The sequence below is a fragment of the Sus scrofa genome, chromosome 7 (assembly GCF_054392235.1).
Source record: "Sus scrofa isolate SSC_HxYL_T2T_F1_AM1 chromosome 7, Sscrofa_HxYL_maternal_Yorkshire_Landrace_v2.0, whole genome shotgun sequence".
Lineage (NCBI taxonomy): Eukaryota > Metazoa > Chordata > Mammalia > Artiodactyla > Suidae > Sus > Sus scrofa.
In genome coordinates, this window is record NC_139389.1 from 28,878,292 (window position 1) to 28,893,478 (window position 15,187).

At 39.0% G+C, this 15,187-nt stretch overlaps 1 long non-coding RNA gene across 1 annotated transcript in view; it reads left to right on the forward strand.

The window, feature by feature from the left end:
* The window catches only part of LOC146401481 (uncharacterized), a 366,756-nt gene that overhangs the window by 344,508 nt on the left and 7,061 nt on the right, over positions 1-15,187 (forward strand). Inside the window, exons 8-9 of the long non-coding RNA XR_014809173.1 lie at positions 5,905-5,973; positions 14,769-14,873. This is a non-coding gene — a long non-coding RNA (uncharacterized LOC146401481). The remainder of the gene's footprint in view (positions 1-5,904; positions 5,974-14,768; positions 14,874-15,187) is intronic.

The window sequence follows — 15,187 nt, forward strand, 5'->3', positions numbered from 1 at the left end:
TACTTATCCAACATTCACCCAGGATAACTATTTATAATGTCTTCAGGATGGAGAGGCAATAGGGGAGATGATAAATTTGATCGAATAACATATTTTTCCCTTTCGTTTCCTCAGATCTTAGCAGACAGTAACCATTTTGCCTACACTCAAAAAACAATGTCAGGTGTAATTGAAAGTAATGAAACGATTAAGATTTACTATCCCATACACACCACTTGTGAAAATAAGGAGTAATGTGTTGAGTTGATGAAATGAATGCTTGGAGTTTCTGTCTTTTTCAGCATATGATTTTGCACACGGCAGGGGTTCATTTAAAACATCTTTGGTCGTAGGAGATTCTTTATCAGAGTCCGTGTCCCTCCCCAGGGTATAATGGTGCATTTTTCCAGGTTGGAAAAGAACAAAATCGGAAACCCTTTTCCGTTTTTTCCTTCCATCTTTTCTCTCCCAGTGTTTTCCCTTTCTCCCTGTCTCTGTCACATTTCCTTTCGGGAGCTCTTTGGACTTTTTTTTTTTTTTTTTCCTCTCTGTCTTCTAGCTTCATAGTCAATTTGTTCCACACATGATGGAGGACAGAAATGTAGAAACCTCAAAGGTTGGGGGTGTGGAGGAGGAGTGGGAAGGGGGGCGGGTAAAAGGAAGAAAGGGAGGGAGGATGGAAGGATAGAAGGGGGGGAGGAGGAAACCCATGCTGAATTGCTAGTGGTTTGTTTGCACTTCAGAGGGAATTTATTCCAAGTGCTGGACTCTACAGAGGCAATGGTTCCAATGCTGCTTTGCCTACTATAAACATATTTGTTATATTTCTGCATCCCTTTGCTTGTGGGGGGCAGAATCTCAGAGAGAGAAAAGAATGACAACTTCTGAGAGATAAGCATTACTCACCATCCTTGAACTGAGCCATCATCCTAGCTGAGAGAAAACACACAATCATGCATGTATTTCTAAACAAGATTTCTTAGCATCATAAGGGAAATGCAGGTAATATCTTAGTTTGCCAGTATTTGTGTCTAAAAGCTACCTAAGTAACGTCCATTTCCAAAGAAATGCAATTGCTCAAGTTAATGAATGCCACCTGAAAACCTCACTACAGTTTCAGGGTTGTAACGTGATACGTTGGGACATGAGGATTTTGTAGTTCTTGCACTAGGCTCTCAGAAATGATGTAGGGTTATCTTAGAAAACAGCCATTGACGCCGGAAATATATTGTCAGTCACGTTTATTTGATTGACGGAAAAGTGTATGTGTAAGAGAAATGTGTTGGAGTAATTATTAAACGAATTAAAATAAAAAAGAAAGGAGAGTAATCATGATTGTTTAAAAGGAAAAATCCCACATTGTCACGCAAAACTATTACCAATATCCCTTGGGAATAGGGTCAAGCAAAGCAGACTGGCTCGTTTCAAGAATACGCTTGACATCAGTGTACACAGTGTTTACACAGTCAACAAAGAAGGAACTCATCTCATGCAACAGCTTTGGAGTCTGAATGCTTCCCCTAAAAGCCAGAACACGATCATCTGTAAAGCAAGAGGCACTCCACCTCAGAGCACTTGGAGAACCCAAGGGAAAGGAAGCCTTCTCTCGAATGGCAATGACCACACTCAGCTTAAGCGAATCGCCTTCATCTCACCAACCTTATCATGAAATTAGGGTAATCACCAGGGAGGTAGAACACCACCTGGGTGTATAGCAAGGAAGAAACTGGAAGGAATAACAGCCAGAGAGATGGTGAGAAGGGAACGTCATGTGGGAGGACCTCAGGACGTCAAAGAGAAGATAGGGTAACGTGAAACCCACAAGAAGCTAAAGGGCGGACAGGAGCAGGGAGGAGGGAATGTTGAGAAATGGTGGGAAAAGATGTTTTAAAGAAATACATCTGTTAAAAATTGTCAAAAAAATTTACCCATTTCTTTCTGGACTTGATCTGGAAAATATAATGGAAAACTCATGAAAGTATCAAGGAAAACCAATACAGAAAATTAAAATAAAGTTAAAACTTCCACTTCAGAGTAAATACGTAAGATGAATGTAATCAGAAATCAAACAAATAAAAAGTACCCCCCCCGAAACATGCCAAAGAAATACATTTTTATTTTAGAAAAGAGAAAGTGAATTTTATGATTGACTGAAGAAAAGAAAAGAGGGGAATATTTGGATTTGAAGAAAAAAAATATTGCCTGCCTTTCAGTAAAAGGAAAAAAAAAAAAAAAAAACAAAGAATATGGCCTGCTTTTCCAGTAAACAACAAATGCTGCCCATATTCAAACCATCAGCCACTGCAGCACCCCATGGTGGAGCAGCCCGAGGGAAATCTAGATGGAGAAATCAAAGACACTGGTGCTACCAGTTGTGGCAAAATGGGTCTGTCTACATGGATTCCACAAACAAGACAGATGGAAGAGATCATAAGCGGGGAATACGAACAACACCCAGGGAGAGGGTGAGCCAAGAAATGACACATAGATCAAAAGGCAGAGAAAGTTAAAGACACCAAGAAAGGAGTCATCCTGAGGACATGTGGGAGGAAGGCATGGTCAGAAAATTTACCTAAGTTCTGTGGTCCTTCTGAAAGATAAAATGGAAAAGTCAGCGTAAATATGTTGGGAAATATCATGCAGAAAACTCAAGTGCCTTTAAACATATCAGGATGCTGATAAACACACACACACACACACACACACACACACACAGACTGCTTGCAAACACACACACCAACACACCAATACACCAACACACCAACACTGGCTGAGAACTCATGTTTATTCAGGGAATAGTCCACAACAGTGAAGAGAGGCAGAAAGGGAGATGATTTAGTGAATGAGTAAAAATCAGAAACAGTAGACATGATGATGACGGGCTTCTAAAAGACTGATTGATCCCTTTTTATGTGATTTAGACTTTCATGCTTTGACTGGCCAGCTTTAATAAGATATTTGGCTAACTTGAGTGGAAAGGAAGAGAATTGTGATATCAAATGGCAGAAGGGAAGGTTGTAAAGCAAATGGCCTGCCTTTGTCTTGGAAGAAAATGCATACATCACAACCTTCAAAAATACCCAGCCCATCAATTATATTGGCAATAATCTATTTGACCAAGTTGATTATGAGGACAAGACAGATGAAAGAGGTCATAAAGGGGGAAACTGAACAACACGTGGTGACGGCAAACACTGTCTGGTGAACGAAGAGAATAAGAGAAAATCAGGTCATAGTATGTGCGTTTTAGAGCTGAGGAAGATGGTTACCGGGAGGTAAGGAGCTGCAGGAAGCAGATTAAACAGTGTCCAGGTATAGATAGAAACACATTGCATTTTTGATTGATAAGCTACCCAAAGAAGCCAGAAACAAATGAAACCACAAGCAGGAAAAGTTGAAAGCCTATTATTGACCTGCCCTTTTTTGGTTCAATCTCATCTGCAGAAAAAGGAGAAGAACACACCAATTCATTGAAAATGAGAGCGCAACGCTTAAAAAGAGGACACACATTTGAAACCCTTTCATAGTCTGCTTCTTAGTTCCAACTGACGAGTGCTTTAGGAACTAGAAACGTAATATTCCACAGGACGTCTTGCAGTCAGAGGCAGGTAGTTGTATTACATGGGCCTCTCCCCGCAACTCCTCGAAGTAAAGGAGCAAAGAGAGCCAATGACTCAATGAGAGGAAGCAGAACAGGACTCCAAGGATAAGCAGCATCAGTCATTTGCCTTTCAGTGGAACCTCTTCTTTTTTGAGAATACAATCCAGACTTGCAGACACATTTGAGATGTGTACTAACTAGTCATGAAGAAGCCTACAGTAGAAGGACCCATCTGTCTAATACAGTATCTAGACCTCTAGTCGTACGAGGACTGCTCCGTATACAGAATATATATATTCCTAAATTCCTTAGAACTGCAGAGAAAAATATAGCTGAATTCTTATTGGGAAAAGAAGGATGGTAAGCTTTTAATGGTCATATTATTGCTTTGTGAAAAAGTCTCTTAGGTGTCTCGTAGGACTATAGCTTCTCATGTCATTCACATAAAATTCCAAAATTGAGAAATACGTTATATGTGACTTTCCTTTAGTGTATAAAGTCGTTCTCCCAAAATCAAAAAACTAATTGCAGTTTGCTAAATTAACAACTATGTCCATTAAAAATGCAAGAAGGAGTTGGAACAGTTACTGTGGTATGAGGAAAATAAAACTCAGGAAATATTACGTAAAATAATATCATTTCAGGGTTCAAAAAGTAAAAATAAGAAAATGAATGACTTTACCGATGTAGGCAAAATTTCAGGGACCACAGTAATTGAGATTACTTTTTAAAAGTGTTCTAGACCTAGTTGGATGTTACTTCAACCTTTATTGATCTGTCTCATGGACTTCAAGCGTTCCTCGGCTGCTGCTACGTAAAACTCCTCAACCCTCATGATTGCTGTAGGTGTGCTGTATCCAGCACCCAGAGGCAGGGAGTTAGAGAGCACTGAACCCACTGCTTCCAGAGATTATGCAGTGTTCCGAAGAAATGCTTAGGTAACCTTGCTTTTTAAATTTCTAATTTAACTCACGTCAAATCTAGCTCATTTGATGTCAGTGATTTGCAAAGTGCAAACACCCAACCGCATGTGACCATCACTTAAAAAAGAGAAGAGAATCTAGCAAAGCAAAGAGAAAGAAAGCACCCATTTGTCCAAAATGATGTTGGTGTCACAGCAGTTGCATGAAGGCTGCTACAGGCATGAAGGGATATTCCTAAATGCCATTCCTTCTGAAATCAAAAACATAACTGGGAAGTGTCATAACCAAAGGCGATATTAATATGAACTATTTGATAAAAACTTTTGAAATTTGAAAAAGTGCCAAGTTTTGAAAACGTTTCAGGGCATAAGCCTCTCCTGTCATTCACCTTAAAAAGTCAGAACAGGGAGGTGTGTCACCACTGAACTTCTTTAAGATGTAAGATCATTCTACAAATACTGAAACAATCGCAGGTTGCCAAATTGATAACTGCGTCAGTAAAAACGAAAAGCATAAAGCAACAATCCTATCACTGGAAATTTCAAACATCGTTTAAAACATCTGCAGGCCTGGAAATACTTGGGTGATAGTTTCAAAGCAGCAAAAGAATGGCCTGTGTCATTTACACTTGACAAATGGATGATATAAAAATTTACATAGGCTGTGAAACAGCAATGGTGAAAGAAATATGGGAGAAATCCACAAGCAGCGATTCAGGTTAGAATGATGGACCTTCAGCAGAAATGTGAGTCAATGCATGACAAATCAGCCAAAAGGCAGGAAATGTTCGACATTTGGAAAGCAGTTATTTTAAAGGTTTTTGGGGGGACCAAAGGAATGTCAGGGAAAGCTTACCAATTTTTTCCTGAAGTTCTTCTGGAAAATAAAATAGAAAATCCATGTAAATTTCATTGGACAAAACACAACGAAAATGCAAATTTATTGAAAACTGTGTAAGATTAATCTTGTCAGGATACTGATAAACAATCACACATCTACACACATGCATGCATGCACACAAACAGCGGCTGAAAGCACTTTTACTGCGAAGACTTTCTTTATAAAATGAAAAGCAGAAAAATGAGTGAACTTTCTGGACTGAAGAAACATTATTTCTCCCAGTTGCCACCTTAAAAAAATTATGTTGGTCGCATTCAGATTGTTTACATATCTGTCACTTGAGTTGTTAGCCTTGATGAGGTTGCTTGACTGGTGCTAAGTATGTCGTCTATGCGTTATTGTGACTGCTCTTGCTGTGCACGGCAGCCACGCTCACTGAGTTAAAGAACACGGAATCACCCTACGAGCTGAAAGAGAAGTCGAGGGTCCTGCATGCCTCATTCCAAAACTTTCTTCAACCAGTTAATGTATGACTTTGTTTTATATGCGTTTCTGTTTCAGGTCACTTCTAAGTGAAGCTCATCTTAACGAAAATACATGAAAGAAAGGAAATGACACGGTAAACCTAAGGTAAGGGGGTCAGAATCAAGTAACTTGGTTATCTATCCGACAAAATGTTCACACTAGTTCCTAAAGAGGCCAGTTCTTCACAAATATGTGATTGACGAAATTTACATGGCAGAAGAGGTCTGTTTACATCAGTTGAGACAAAGGGACAAAAATGAAAGAAAACATAATGGGGGAACTTGCATGAGAAATAAAGACATGGTGAATGATGGTTGGAAAAACAAGGTCATGAGTCAAAACCACAGAGCAGTATGATGTGCCGGTGTTGAAGAACACTGTCCCAGAGATTAGAAGCCAAAGGTACCGGAAAAGGATGAAACGATGACGAGATAGACAGGGAAGGGCATTCCTGGGGCTGGAGCCTTTTCTCTTCATCATTACTGCTATCATCAAAGGGAAAACACTCAAAAACCACTGAAAATGAGGACCAAAAGGGAGGACAAGACAAGGACAAAACATTTGCAAACCATCCAGGCTTTTCTCTGTGGTTCGACCTGACCCAACTTTCTTGAAGGCTGGAAGTCTTTTCAGAAATCCCAACAAGCTTGTTTTACCTCCCCTCACCCCTTGGTGAGTCAGAGGAACCAAGACTGGAAGTGACAGCATGGGAGGAAGTAGGAAAGGACTTCCCCTGGGATGAACAGGATCCATCACTGGTTCTGCACTAGACTTTCTACCTTCTCAGAATAAACTGCAAACACACAGTCACACACAAGAGAGGTACTTACCAGAGAGAGAGAGAGAGAGAGAGAGAGAGAGAGAGAGAGAGAGAGAGAGAGAGAGAGATGGATGAGAAAGCAAGGAGAAAAAGCATCCATTTGTCCAAACAATGTATAGAAGACATCCTATGAAACCTGCTACAGACATCTAAAAAATGTTCCTCAATACTATCCATTTGAAAACAGAATCATAATTGGAACATTTCCTTAGAGGCAAAGACTTATGTTGTTAACGACTCTACCAGTGTGGTAGAAAACAAACAAAACACCACCACCACCCAAAGAACCCTTTGGCTCTCTCTGCTGGGCGGCTGACAGAACTGGGAAGTGCTTTCTGAGCTTAGGCCACGTCTCAAAGGGACCAATGTTTTTAGAAATGGAAGCACAGATGTTCACAGGACATGGTGTGAATCGGTGGCAGTGTTGTCTTACCTCCCCCACCCCCTCACTGCTTGAGGCAAAGCCACAAAGACAGAAAATGATGGTGCGAGGGAAAGTGGAATAGGACTTCTTCTGGGATAAACAGTAGCAATCATTTGTCTCTCACTTGGCCTTCTCCTTTTTCCAGAATACAGTGTAAACATGGACACATACGGGAGTCCCGTACCTATGAGGAAGTCCATAGTAAGAGCATCCACCTAGCCAAAACCCTGTCCGTAGCCGTGTTATCTTAGTTTATATCAGTGTTTCATTAAAAACACCGAGGAGTATCCTAGGGCGATAGCCTCTCATGACAGTCATAGAAAATTGCAGGTTGGAGAACTAGAGTATAAATTAATTCTCCCCAGTGTACACAGTGCGTCTACAAACACTTAAAGCTTGTCTCAATGTGATAAATTAATAACTATGTCAATATCATGCAAGAAGAAGACAGAGGAAGTGCTCTGACATAAAAGAAAAGAAATCCGTGAAATGGTGTGTAAAATCTCTGTGCACCTGCGAAAAGACTGCAGGAAACGACCGGGAGCATTGGAAGTAAGAGCCCAAAGCCCACCTGGATCAATGGATTAGAACTGAGTCTACACACTCTTTAGAAGACAAGCTTTGGGAAACCATCACTCAGCAAATTTGCAGTCTTGTTTTATTTCATAAGCTTTGGGGAGGCATCAATGGCATGAGAATGGCCCCTTGAACTTTGCTGTATGACAGAGAGTCTAAGTTAATGGAAGTGTTCCAGAAACTAAACGTGGAACAGAAGCCACATGTCCATCAGTCTCTCCCCTTCTTCTCACAAAATCAAAACGAACCTGCCAAGACTCTGGATGCCAGAGTTAAGACCATGTTTACAGGAAGGACCCTGTGAAGTGAAGTGGGAAGCAGCGAGAAGGAATCAGGTCTCGGGTAAAAGAAACGGAGAGAACTTAGGATGGGAGATGTCCATAAACAGAAACCTTGAGGGAGGAGAGGGAAGACATGGAGATGACATGTGAGCCAAAAGATGGCATATAGGTAAGAAGAGAGGGGATGCCGAAAGAACCAAAAACCTGAATGTTTAATACAGGCTGTGGAAACAAAGAGGTCGTCAGAGATACTTACCGAATTTCTTTTGAGGATCATCTGAAAAATAAAACGGAAAGGCCAGATAATTACTATGGGATTCACAGCTCGAGGGGAATTTATTTATTTATTCAGTCATTTTGGCTTTTTAGGGCTGCACCTGCGGCACATGAAGGTTCCTTGGCTAGAGGTCTAATGAGTTGCCCGCCTATGCCACAGCCACAGCAATGTGGGTTCCGAGCCACGTCTGCAACCTACGCTACAGCTCAGGGCAATGCAGGATCATTAACCTACTGAGCATGGCCAGGGACCGAAGTCGCAACCTCATGGTTCCTAGTTGTATTTGTTTTCGCTGTGCTCTGATGGGAACAAGTTCACATACAATATTAATTGCATCCAGATTTAGACAAATCCACACACACACATAGGCACACACCTATGTACCAGTGTGCCTGGAAACTTCCTTTTGTCCTGAGAATACTGGTCAAAACTAAAGCAGGAAACATGAGGTTACTGACTGGTGGGAAAATTTCAGTATCATTAGTGATGGTAGTTACCTTTGTACAAAGTTCTCAAATTATCTGGACAACGCTCGGGCCCTTACTCTTTGGTTGGATACCTTTAAGACATTCTTTGTCACTGCCAGATATAAATCATCGCTTCTCTTCGTGGTTGTAACTTTGTTTTTAAGGTATCCATGGACAATGGATTAGAGGATACTCAAGAGCTGCTGCTAGAGAAAGTGCAGGGTTTGGCTCTTGGGAACCTGTCTGCGTTCACATTTCATTCAGCAATGATTACATCACTTTGTTTTTGGCGAATTTCTATTTTCACTCATGGCAAAATAAAGCTCATCTTATTCAATCCCCTTTTGAGACTAAAATGCAAATACACACTCACACAAGACAGAGTTACTTGAAAAGAGAGGAGGAAGCAGAGAGGAAAAAACTTCCATTGGTTCCAAGCAAGGCCTGTGGCAGGGGCTACATGAAGCCAGCTACATGCATTGAGAGGTGAATTTGATTCCCTCTGAAAACGAAAGGACACTGACAAAAATGTCATTAGAAAAACAGGATATTAAACTTCTAAAGACTACGTTTGCGTTTTATGAAAAGCCTTCTGGGAACATTGTAGGACAGTAGTTCCTTGTGTCATTCGCATGAAAACTTAGAAATCAAAAATGTATTATGATTATTATTATTGATCTTTCCTTAAGCTATGAAATCCTTCTACAAATATTTGAAGTAGTTGGAGTTTGCAAAATTGACAGCTGTGTCAATGAAGTAAAAAAGAATGAATTAAAACTGCTTTCATTGGCTTTTAAAAAAATTCTAGGAGAAGCCATGGGAGGTTTTTGAGTACCCAGGGACCTTTGGGTAATGTGCTCAGAGGCAGTGCAGGGATGCCCCTCAAGTTTACACTTGACCCACAGACTATATTGGAACATACAGGCTTTGCAAGAGCAGAGAAGGGAGGAATATGGGAGAGTCCCTAACTGCAATATTGTGCCAGAATAGCAGAGATCTGGCAGAGGGCAAGCCAGTGGTGACACGTTGGCTAAAAGCTGGGATATCTTTACAACACCACGAACGCAGGTGTTCTACAGTGTTTGGGGGGTGAAGGGGTATAAAAGAGGTTTTACCATATTTTTTCTGAAGTACATCTGTAAAATAAAAACAAAATACAATGTAAATATCATTGGAATGAAACGAATGAAATTCAGATTCACTGAAAAATTTGTATGCAAAATTAAATTGTCAAGATGCAGACAAGTAGAAAACACAGACACAGACAAATAAACATATGCAAGCCAACATGCAAACTGTTTCTGAAAGCTCACTTTTAAGAAATGAATGGTATTAAATGAATGAAGAGGGGAAAATGAATACATATTTTCCATTGAGACAGTGAGAAATATTATTTCTGGTAATGAAACTGATAAAAGTTTTCATGATTCCTTTTGAAAGTATTTACTCTTTTATTACTCAGTTTTTCATGTTTATAAGTCATCTGATTTCTGCTAAATAAATACACTCACTGTTCCTACAGTGCTAGTAGCATTGGTATATAAACTCACCAAACACTGGATTACAGAATCCTGAACTACTGCTTTTATAGGACATTCAGGTCAGGTCAGGTTGATGGGTGCTTCTCTTCATGTCATTTTTCAGGAGATTAATGTTTAGCTGTGTTTTATGGGAGTTTGATTTCTAACTTTTCTTCAAGGATGCTTACTTTCAGGAAGTCAGAGAAAAGGAAAAGAAGTGAACTGTTAATTGGCAGTGAATGGGCTTCTCAATCAAATGAGTCAACCATTTTGGACAAAGAACTTTAAAAATAGCAAAGTTTTTACAAGTTAATTTGTATCAATATATTTGACAAAAAGGAAATTTCCACATGAATAGGAAGGATAGGGGAAGTCAAAGGAAAATGGGGCATTGAATAACCTATGAACATGATAAATTTCAGTAGAAATAACAATGAAATGAAAATATTATGAGGTAGCGTTATATAGGTCGGTTGGAGTTGAGAAAGAATACCGCGGAGCATCAAAGACACATGGTGAAGAAACAGACAAAACATAACAAAATACAAGGTGTAAAATATTTAAAGGGACTTGCCGTTATTCTGTTCACTCTTAGCTGAAAGATAAAAAGAAGAAATAGCCATTTAAACTACAAATGAAAGCACAACATCAGGAAAAGGAAAGGGCAATGATTTGAAATCTTTTCGTTGTTCATTTTCCCTTAAACGTGACCCACATTCCTAAGAATTGGAATCAAAGGTTTCCAAATGCCATGTAACCCATGAAAGGCGATGCTGTTTTTTTATATGGCTTCATATTTTGCGCCAAAGGATTTAAGAGAAGAAAGGAAATAATGAGAGAACATAGAGTAGAACTTCCTCTGGTATAAGTTATGACCATCATTGATCTTGCCTTGGGCCTTCCTGCATTTTCACCATGAAAAACCAAGTTGCTCACATATATGGGACAAGTATCCAAAATGTAATGGAAAAGTGTGCAGAAAAGTACCCCTCTGACAAAAACTGTTATCTGTTGCCATAGTCCTATGAAGTCTGCTTGATGCATTGACTAAATGTCTTCCTAAATTCCACTCAATCTGTCAACCAAAATGTAATTGAAAATATGATTATAAAAAGGGATGGTAAACTTTGAATAGTTAATCCAACTATATTAGTGCCTTATTAACATATTTTGGATTTATCCTAGGGTAATACCATCTCTTTTCATTCATATTCATATAAAAAATTCTGAACTGAGATATGTATTGTACACAAACTTTCCTTAAATGGTACTGTTCTTCTTGTTCAAACACTGAAACAGCATAGCAGTTTTTAGTATTAACAATTGTTTGAATAAAAAATGAAAAAGAATAAAAAATATTTAATGTAGATGAGAAAAAATCCAGGAACATATGATGAAGTACTTGTAAAATTAGCAACACTTGGTTAATACGATAAAGAACACTTAAACAGTGAGACCAGTGTCATCTTTCACCAGTGGATGACATCCGAATTTATACATTCTTTGACAGTGAGATGGAGGGAGAAACTTTATTCCACAAACTTGGAATCCTCTTTTCTTTTCAGGTTTGGGGAGGTATCAATAGCATAGTAATGGCCCCTTCAACCTGGATACTTGAAAATGCCCTAAGGTCATGGGCAGTTTCCAGAAAAATATACAGAATGTGAAAATCCTGTTCCTATTAGTTCAAACCCATTTAGTCGACAAATTCACAATACAAATGTGGCAAGTCTCTGGAAGGTAAAGAAAGCCAATGTTGTAGGGAAGGAAAGGTATGGATTTAAAAAGATGCAATGGGAGTTCCTGTCATGCCTCAGCAGTTAAGGAACCCAGCTAGTATCCATGAGGACACAGGTTCAATCCCTGACCTCTCTCAGTGGGTTAAGGATCTGGCGTTGCCATGAACTGTGGTGTAGGTCGCAGAAATGACTCAGATCTGCTGTTGCTATGGCTGTGGCATAGGCTGGCACCTGTAGCTCTGATTTGATCCCTAGCCTGGAAACCGCGATATGCCACGGGTGTGGCCCTAAAAACCTAAAAGGAAAAAAAAAAAAAGATGCAATGGGAATTGATGGGACACTGGGGAAAAGAGTGGAAATAAGAGAATAAGGAGGACATTCATATCCAAAAATTGGGTAGAGAAGAACGGACATGAAGGAGAGGAGGAACCAATAGGTAGCATAATGATAAAAAAAGCACATAATGTTAAAGATATCATAGAAGCAGTCACTGGAAGAGTTATTGGAGTGGACACTTCTCAGAAATTTACCATTTTTTCCCTGGAGATCATCTGAAAGATAACATGGAAAGATTAAGTTAAATACCTCTGAAAACAAGCATGAATAAAAATCTAATTTTTTGAAAAACATGAAAGCAAAATATAATATATTGGCAGCAGACAAAGACATTTACACATTTAATGAACCTACCAACAATGGCTGAAGACTGCTCTCTTCTATTCAGAGAATATTCTACAAATAAGAGGGGAGGGAGGACAATCAGGAGAGAAATATGAGTTAATTCTGTAACCAAAAATTTGAGTTACAATAGTAGATATCTCAAGGAAGTGTAAGCTAATGAATACCATATTGATAAAAGGCTGGGAATATTAAAGACAACAGAAGAACCATCATTACAAAGTATTTTGAGGCTAAAGAATATAAGAAATAATTCACCAATGTTTTTTCTGAAATATTTCTGAAAACTGAAGAGAAATACAACAAAAAATCATTGCAATGCAAAATTTATACATAAATTAAACCCATCAGGAAGCAGATAAGTATAAACACAAACATGCAATGCAAACACATATCTTATCATCACACAAACACTCACAAACATACACAAATACAGTGCTCGAGAGCTCAATTTTGTCCAAAGAAGTGTTCTCCTCAAATGGAAAATGGGCATAAAATGAATGATTTCACTGAGAAAAAATTTAGGAAGAGCAGTTTTCTTAATCACCTTTTAAAAATGTTCTTGATCCCTTGGAGTAGAGGCATTTATTATCTTTTGAAAGATTTAAACAATTGATGGCATTTAATTAATATGTATAGTTAAATCGAGTTTTGTGATAGCCAAAGGGTATAAAGTAGCAATAGTAACTAAATTAGAGCATCCTGAGCACTGCTTCCAGAGGTGCACAGGGACATGTTTTCTGGGCTCTTCTATCTGCAATATTTTCATCCATTGACAATACATAACCTCGTGTTTTGTGAATTTCTATTTCAGCTAATGCCCAAGTGAAGGTCTTCTCAGTTAAACCCCATGAAAGGAAAGGAAAATAAGCTTAGCTTGTAGGGAAGCAGGTCTAAGTCAAATGATTTTAATCTTGGACAAAACCTTCACACAGGCTACAGAGAAAATGCCAATACCCAGAGGTGTATGATTAACAGAATTTACTTGAGTCTGACAAAATATATACATAGACTGCACCACTGGACAAATCAAAGAAGCAATTTTGAGAAATAAATAAATGACAAAGATGGCAATTCTGTTGGAAGAGTAAGATTCCAAGAAACTCATGTAAAAATATGCATTTATTGGTGTTGAAAAAGGTGATTGAATGGGATTTAAAGGAGAAAGTGCAGTAAGAAAGGAAACATCTTAAACAGGGAAAAACGTTCATGTGACTTAACTTCTTCTTCCCTATTATCATTAACAAGCAAGCAAGCAAGAAAGAGAATTCACAAAGAAGATACAATGTCAGGGAGGGAGAAAGACACAAATTTCAGTGCTGCCGTAGTTTTCTGGGTGGTCAAAACTGACGCACACTTCTGAGAAGTGGACCACCAGGTTCAAATGCAATCTCACCAATCAGACAAAAAACAGAACTTCCCACTTGTCCACAAATCCTGGTGAGAAAAGAACTGAGATTATAAATGACTTCGTGTAAAGTCACAAGCAGCTTCTATAAAGGTAGTATAACACCTCTGTGATAAAGGAAGAATTGATTCAGGGCAGAAACTGTGCTGTAGAGGAAGGGCAGGGTTTGTTTCCTGGATGATTCTGCTCACACTTTTCTCCTGGGATGGGCAAACTCCTGTGATGTGAGTTTCTATGTAAGCTAATGCCTAAGTGAGCGCATCTGAATGAAATCACATGAAAAGAAGGGACTTCAGTACTAAAAGTGAGTGGAAGTGGTGGTAAATAAAACAACTGAACATGTCATAGAGAAAACTCATACTTCAGAAGCTTGAAAGTGGCAAAAATAGTGTTCCCATTGTGGACCAGGGGGTTAAGAACCTGACTCTCCATGAGGATGATGCAGGTTTGATCCCTGAAATGCAAATTTATTATCCCTGAAATACAAATTGCTATGTTAGATAATGCCTAAGGGAAGCCCTTCTTAATGAAATCACGTTCATGTGAAAGAAGGGATTTCAGTCCTAAATGAGAGTGAAAGTGGTTGTAACTCAAACAGCTGAGCATATTTGGAAAAAACCTCGTACTGCAGAAGCTTGAAAGTGGCAGAACTTTGCAATGTGTAATTATTAATGTTAGTGACATTTAGCTGACACAAAATGTCTGCCTAGATTGTATCAAGAAGAGAAATCACAGAAGCAGGAATGGAAGTAAACTGAATAACCAATGCAGAAGGCAACTTTGATCTGCAATGACTAAATAACAAGAAAAATCATGTAAGTTTTATGTCTGCAGGTGTTGGGGTAGATGGGAACTGCGTGTTGAAGACAAAGTTATGGGAATCGTATGAAACCTGCTTAGGTACAAAGTGATATAAGTTGTGAGATATACCTTTTGGCTTTAACTAATCAGTCAAATAAAATGAAGGAAACACCTATCCACTAAAAACAAGAGGTCAATGGCAGCAAGAGGAGAGGTCAAAAATTTCAAGTTCAAGTGGCCCTCCACTTAGGAGAATCTAAATCATGAGGTTCAATGTCCAAGTAAGTAATGGGAAGTAGTGCAGGTTTAAGTCCATACTTTCTGGTTC